Raw genomic sequence first — 8090 nt, forward strand, 5'->3', positions numbered from 1 at the left:
TACCTAGTTCTTCCGTGAAGATATTCACTCCTGAGACGGTACGCACACCGACAAAAGCCTAGAACATGAGAGGTAAAGGTCTCCAACTAAATCACAGTCTTTTAATGCACCGCCTCTTTCCCATCCAACACCAGAAATTTTTTCCCTTATATAAGGAAACAATATTCTAGCAATTCCACCAGAAAACCAATATCATTCATTCTCCAATCCTTCCTGCCCTCCTCTTCCAATGGCAATCCGCGCAAAGTCCTGCCACTGCCTTCTCCTTCTCATCCTCTTGGTTCTGCTATGCTTCACACAAGTCATCATTGCTGGACGTCAGGTTCCAGCTCCCTCTGACAAGAACAGTCCCCAAGGCCTCGATCAAGAGGAGACTGTACGGTTTCCTGGCTTCGGGCGCTTCACGATTGGCAGTTTCCCTCGGCTCCCCGGTTTTGGTGATCTAGACCACAGTGGCCCAGCTGCAAGAAACAGCCGGTATCTCCCAGGATTTGATGACACTTTTGTTCCAAATCCCGGTTTCGAAGTCCCCAATCCCTATCGTGGATCAAATCCTTAGATCGGTTTTATGATGCATCTGCCACGACTTACATGGTCTTGCCCTTGCTGTCTTCAGTGCTTGGCGAAGAATACTTTTCTTGGGAAGCTGTCCAAGGGATGCTATGTCGTCGTGTTTCTGTTTTCAATAATATTATTATTTAGCTTCGGTGTCTCATCTAAAAGTTACTGGGGTGTTGGAACTTGGAAGCGGATCGTGACAGTGTTACTTTTACCTTCAATAAAACAGTGTGGCCTGTATATTCTATAAATCCAAGTTACTGCCATCTATATAATTACCACTATTCCAGTTCCATCTTGTCTGAACTAGTTTTCCTTCTATCTGATGGATCAGGTGTAAGGTGCACATGTACTAGAGAGCATCTCGAACGATGTTTTCCTTTTTTTTATTTTTATTTTTTGAGGTGAAAATATAAAGAATTGTTTGTCACTACGACAATTTTAATATGCCACTCGCTGCTAAAAGCATCACTGCAAAGCAAAAAGGAGAATTGAATTTATAGAAGATTGATAAAAGTACGTTAGGCATTACCCTACGGCTAGGAGAAGCTACAATTCATCTTTGGTCTTTGATGACAAAATAATTTATATTCTAAGGACATCCAGATTCAGGGAAAATCATGTTTGGACATTGATAACAAAGACAGGAAGTTTGTCGGCATGGGTAGAAGGGGAAAGAACTGAATCCCAACGCTAAGGAGGCTATAAAACTTGTTTCCCGTGGAGAATGGTACCGGCTATGATTCATTAAATTCCCTTCCAGGGGTGACTTCACTAAGAAAGGTGTGACTTCAGCTTCCTCAGTTCTATGAGGGAGGGAAAAGTAGCTGAGATCTGAGCCGGTCCAATTGAATGACGATAAGTTTATGCCACCGAAAAATCATCGGCTCATTGAATGGCCTCCCGTTCTGTTGGGCGGAAAGGAATTGCTGTGGTCCAACCCTGGTAACCAAAAGAAGCCCAGCTACCATGTGTCCAAAGGGGTTTGGTTCTTTTATTCTACAAAATCAACCGTGCGACAATGACCTGTGGATGCCTCCCCCCTCACCTGCATCCCATCACTGCAGAGCTTACTTTTGGTTCCACGGTTATTGGTGTAGAGCTTACTTTTGGTTCCACGGTTATTGGTGGCAGCTGCTGCGGCATTTTTTTTTGTTTTTGTTGGTTTTGTGACTACCCAAGAATTTCTCCGGGATTGGGGTTATTAAGAACGTGTGAAACTTCTTTTGCTATAAAAGAAACAGATCTTACCCAGAGAACAAAAAAAAAAAAAAACTCTACTTTCCATCAGAATAGCTTCCCAATTCTTTTAACAAAACGTGCTCCCTTAACAACTTCCACATCCATCATCCCATCCACCATGAATCGAGAATTGGTAATTAATGATGGCAGAACTACAAACCAAACGGAGCCAGAGTACACGTATGGCGTAATGGCCCAACAACCACAGGCTGAACATATGGGTCGCTTTTCTCGAATTACAGCTATAGCCTGAAGACTCGTCTACCTCTTCTCCGCAAGGCCAAAATTTCAAACCCCACGAGCCATGACGAGCTGTTTTAATTTTATCTCCTGTTCATTGCACACACAGGATGGAAAAAGAAAAGAAAAGAAAAAACAAGCTCACAATATAACCATATGAAGCTTTGATAATTATTAGACACATACCTTGTAAAAATTACTTATTTGAATGAACCTTGTATGACTGTTACAACAAGCCATGTAATATTTACACTCGTAACAGCTCACTCCTGCATTACTATCTGACTTGTAACTGGCAAAACCGGTTCTCATTAAAGAACTATTGCCACGGTTCAAGGAACTTATACCCACTTGATGATCCTGGGGCTGCTTTAGCTGCATTTCCCAGCCAACAAAAATCTGTGGTGCTAATTCCCACAACGTTCCAGCCAATACATGGTCAGTTTTTCCATCTACTTTATCGATTCCTGTAACAAAGGATAACAGGAAATATTAAAGAAGAAACATCAATATTGATGGTTATTACTCCCCGTCAAGACTTGGAAAATATTCTTAGCAGGGAAAGTAATCACATTACCTCAGGAACAGCAGGTGGAGTAGCATTTGACTCAGACATCGCCTCTGAATTTCTTGCTTCAGATTTCTCATTTGAATAACTAAAAAGAAAGAAAAGGGCATAAATTTCTGTGACCTACAATATCTCATGCATACTCGTAAAATATAAAAATATGTTATTAACAGTTTAAGTGATTAATGCCAAAAATAACAAGATAGAGAATTATAATCATTATGTTAAGCAGGCTGGTTTGATGCTTACGTTGATAAAATGGTCACCCAAACCAGCTCCACACAATCCACCCAGAGAAGTCTCTGCTCTACTGGTATAACACCATAAGTAATCAGGTGGGCAAAGGGCCAAAGCTTCCAACCTGCCTGTCAAGACAAAACACCAAGTTGTCAACCCAAAAATGCTGATGCATCATGCAAATGGCATGATGAAGCTAGAAAAAAACTACAATTGATGACAAAACAAATTTATCATGATGAATTCAAAAAATGTATGATGCACATCATACTTTCTGTACATATTACCCTCTCCAGAATGTCCACAATAGACCATCCCTAAAAAGTGACTAATTTAAAACATAGTAGAATGATCCACAAAATGACTCATATATCCAACAACTCAGTCTGGTATCCTCTGCAAGTTTGAGGCAACAGTCAGTTCCTCAGTTTCCACAAGATCAATTTACTTCCCAGTGGCAAGACTGTCAGGTTAAGATATAATCATTTTAAGCTTGCTTTCTATCGTACCAATGCTTGCATCAAGAGTTACACTGCCAGACTAATCAGCCAAGCTAGTGGTCAACCGAAATGGTGCTCAAACTTGATATGCATGTCTGCTAGGTTAAGTGTTCAACCATTGGAGAGGGAAAAGCAGCCTCAATTCATAAAAAATTGGGGGATAATAAGATTGAGTGGCATAAATAATCAAGGAAGAACATCGCTTACAGTTAACATTGGCCAAAATGTAGCCTTCAGTTCACTGAATATGTTAGCTGGTGATTCGAAACGCAAAAATCCCAGGACTGCATAGTAAATGCTGTTCCATATTGCGGCCCAAGCAGTTTGGTCAAACAACACTTTAGCAGGAACCACCCACCAGTCCTGGAAAGGAAAAAGAGACTGCAAAAGAGTAGTTCTGTCTCAGTCGCCCATACAACAAATTGGTTACGACAACAAGAAGAAATTGTTATCAGACATATGAAACAATACTAGAAGTTAGCAACCTCACAGAATTGGTAATAGTAATGAGAAAGGGACCCATGTAGAGTAAAACCAACAACACCAGATCTGAACATGCGAGCACGGTCAAAATCAAAAAGTGGTTTCCCTTCATAGCACTGCATTCGGATACGAAAAAAATACAATTTAGATGCCAATGAAACTGCAACAAATTTTATGATTAATTGATAACCTAAAACAGCATCCACCTGTGCAATCCAATCCCCTAGAGAATAAACTACTCCACTTATCACCATTTTGGCCAGAACAGGGTTTGTTTTCAAAGCTTCCTCATAAGCAGTCCAGTTGTGCTGGGGTGCATATCTTAGGATCTCATAAAGGGTCCACCCCTGTAATGTGGTGAAACATGAACAAGGCCATAAGTTTAGCAATCCAAGACAATTGCAATATTAGTGCTCCTAAAAACAATAGAACCTTAACAATAAAATCACATGGTTCACAAGAATATCAGTATGTTACGTTTAATATTTAAAGTAACCGCTAAGCTTTAAACTAAATAATACATTGAACCCTAACAATAAAAATCACATGTTCATAAGAATATCAGTATATCATGTTTAACATTCATTAAGCCTTATAAATAATAAATCAATTAAAATCATAACTAGCATCCACGGGAAGTTTATCAACAAGATGCCAACAAGGTAGCTTAAGATAAAAAAATAAACATATAATTGTAAGTACTCATGTCAAATTACAAATGTCAGGACAACAAAACAGCAAATTACTTTAACAAACAATCATGCAAATTAAGAACTGGAACATGTCAGGACACATCTATATGATACATAAATGCCATCGCTTTTGCCTTTTCCCTGATCAGGAATTTCTTGACCTTGTATCGTTAACATAGTATTTTATTAAATAAGCCTGTTGCTGCTGATAAAACACCTTGTTTTTGATTGAAGAAAACATAGAGAATGAGAACTTATGGAAGTTGTGATTTCTTTTCACAAATATAAGTGAAAAAAAAAATGAATTTAATTTTTTCTCAATAAACAAAGTGGAATGACATATAATGGGGAGCAATTACAGCATGAAAATGAAGAATATCAATGATATGGAAAGAAGATGAGGTGATTGGGATGGTACTGAATAACTGGGCTTAAAAATCAGGTTTGGTGAGATGACAAATAAGTGGTTCAAGGCTGGCATAAACATACACGGCCCATACATGTCCATGGCATAACATGTCATAGATGTTTCTACATACAAAATTACAGAGCAACCATCACTGCATATCTCAAACAGTAAAAGAAAGAAGACAAATAAGAAATGTCACAATTGAAAGCTCCTTATTTGGAGAAAATAAAATTTGATATATTTATTCTGCACCTGGAACAGCTAACCTAAGTTGGAGTATTTGCTCCAAAATTTGGTTCAATATGCATATTTTAATGACAAAACAACTGAATATTTATGATTGTCTAATATCTTACAAGGTATGGTCCAATTTTTGGAGATAATGTGAAAAACAATAAGGAATATGGTTCTTTCTGAAATGCACACCGGTTTTTGGCAAGTGTCGAATGCCCACACATTTGGACCACTAAATATGACTAGGCATTCTTTAACTTCAAAAATGGATTTTTTTTTTTTTTAAATTTCCCTGTACTCTTCCACACATGTACATGATGCTCCTCTTATAAGGGCCTCAACTTGAAATTGTTGCACATAGATGATCATCTAAATCAGAACTCACATCATCTTGTCTAGTCTAGTAAAATAACTAGACTCAACAAATATTGTGAACTTTGCTATTAAAAATATACCTACTCATACTGTTTTCAGTGTCCAACATGACAGACCCATAACCTTGTCAACCTTATAGTTTGCATATAAAAAAATCTCAATATTCACCTAAGCATGTATTTGTAAAACAGCAGGACATAAGCAACTGCCATCTTCGTAAAATCAACTTAGACGAGGTGGTGAAGCCACTGTCAGCTGGCACATATTGCTCACTGTGCATCCAGCTCACCCTTGAGCCTGCCACCTGCATGCCTCAAGCAAACATGTAGGTTCTGCAGGCATGCTTTGGAAGCCCTGTGCTTTGCTTGACAGGCCTGTATAAGCACCTGCTTCAAAAGCATATGCTCCCACAGCACCACTAAATCCCTACTAGTACTCTTTTTATGTAAACTTAACTGATAAAGGAGCTTGCAGATGTTTAGCTTGTCCTGATGTTTTTGTTTGTTCTCTTGAACTGTTCAGGATCTGGAACCCCTTCAGATCTTCTGTTATTTTGTTTCTTTCTCTTACTTCTTCGTCTCCGACCTTCTAAATATATTCATTTGAATAAAAAATTTTTTGGATGGCTAAGACTCCCTTTCACTTAAAAAAAAAAAAAAAAAAAAAGAAAGAAAAAGAAAAACGAAACATCCAACGTAGAGGATCTCTCAGCTATCAATCTTGATAATGATATTCATCTCCTATTTTCAGTTTAGCTGCTTATGAGATCCTCAAAGCTTTCCCTACACAATACCTCAATGTGGATACAAAATTGAACCAAGTCTTGTGCTCATTCAAAGGCAGATATGCATGCAAAACGATCCAAAAAGATCCAAAAAAAAGGGTCTAAGTTAAAACTATCAAGAAAAGAAAGAAAGTAAAACCTCGTAGTCCAACAAAACAAAGCAAACAAAGCACAAAGTCCGCAAACCAAGGTATCCGGCAAAAACCCGAGCAAGCCAAATCAAAACCAGCCAATCCGAGAACCAGTGACCCAAACTCGGAACCACAAGAAATCAAGAAAGCCGAGTCACATTCACATAATCCAGCACAAGCAAATAAAGCCGACTCAATTCAAAGCACAATTTTTATCCATGTTTTTATTTAATTATACAGAAAGAGGCCCAACTGGGCAAAAGAGGGAAGGAGAGATCACCGACATGCCAGTAGTCCCTATCGATGGTAAGCAGCTTGGTGATGGCGTAGGTCCCCGCTGCAAGCACGATCGCGGCGTTGATCGCTCGATCCACCAGCCGCTCCACATCCTCACCTTCTTCCAGAGACGAAGACAACGGAGAAGAGTATAAGCTTCCGCCGCCGCCGCCAGTCACTCCACCAACCCCGCCGTTCTCGAAGGCGAATCCTCCAACCTGATTGTGACTGCTGCTCCCACCGCCGTCCTCGTCCTCCTGCTCTCTCACCGCACCCACGGCGACGACCCCGTCCTGCGGTCCGTTGAGTCGGGGCTCTTCACGGGGATCACGTCCAGGTCCTCCGCCGCCGTCCCCGAGGCGGCGACAGCCAGATCCCTCCGCGCTCGGTCGGGCCTCCAAGGAGGAGGGGCGAGGGTCCCGTGGAATCTAGAGGAGGAGAGGCAGGGCTTGGAGGTGGAGGGCAAGGAAGAAGGCCGGGGCCGGGATGGAAGGGGTAGAAACCTCGAAGGAGAGGCTACGCTGTTGACAGCGGCCATATGTCCCGCCTGCCACCACCCAGCAAGAAAGGGAGAGAAGAGAAAAGAAAAGAAGCGAAACGGCCGCTTCCTCTTCCTCTTTTTCTTTCTTCCGATTCTTCTCGTCGGGATATTGGGGTTAAAAGGGGAACAAAGAACGGAAGCTAGAAGGGTTTTGTAGTATGCTCTTCCTTTGACTGCTATGTACGGCCACATGGAAGCTTAGGAGGGGAGGTGGAGGATTCGGGATGATGATCCTGGTCCACACATAAAGACGACTGACGTGTTTCGGCTACTCCTAAAGATTTATCCGCCATCCAAATTAAGAGTTCCGTTTTCTTAAAAACAAAAAAAAATCAAACCAATCGAAGGTTTTTTCTCAAAAAAAACAGATAAAATTATATGGCTCTAAAATAAACAGAACCGCTGGCACCTGTTTGGGCCGAATCCAAGTGGTTGGCCAGATAAGAGCTCGTCCATCCAGCCACGTCCATACAATGTGTTCGGCTTGGATCTTTCGCGTGAAAGAATGTAATAGCCAAAAATGATTTAGCTTGATCAGTAAGATTTTTTGTTAAGATTACGAGCTATAATTATTTTTTGTGTTTGATTTGATCTAGCATAATCGATAAGATTTTCTGTTAAGATTATACGCTATAATTTTTTTTGTATTTGATTCAGTAATATTCTTTGTAACTACCAATACATTATTATTTAAATGAAACAATCTCATCAAAATGGATGGTGGGGGGATTACAAACCAATAACCTTTCATAGTATCAGACCTCTTTGGACATATTCTCTTTTTTTTTTAATCTCTACTTTCTTAAAAACTCAAACCGGC

The 8090-nt window shown here is 40.2% G+C and overlaps 1 non-coding gene across 1 annotated transcript; it reads right to left on the bottom strand.

Moving 5' to 3' along the window:
• Positions 1-2211: 2211 nt before the first annotated feature.
• LOC105046999 (uncharacterized) lies at positions 2212-7445 on the bottom strand. The gene is made up of 7 exons (XR_012142081.1): positions 6738-7445; positions 4035-4175; positions 3831-3944; positions 3553-3726; positions 2858-2973; positions 2618-2696; positions 2212-2507 (listed from the first exon to the last, which is right to left on the bottom strand). It is a non-coding gene; the product is annotated as an uncharacterized protein (transcript).
• Between the last annotated feature and the right edge of the window lie 645 nt (positions 7446-8090).

Source organism: Elaeis guineensis, chromosome 6 (genome assembly GCF_000442705.2).
Source record: "Elaeis guineensis isolate ETL-2024a chromosome 6, EG11, whole genome shotgun sequence".
Lineage (NCBI taxonomy): Eukaryota > Viridiplantae > Streptophyta > Magnoliopsida > Arecales > Arecaceae > Elaeis > Elaeis guineensis.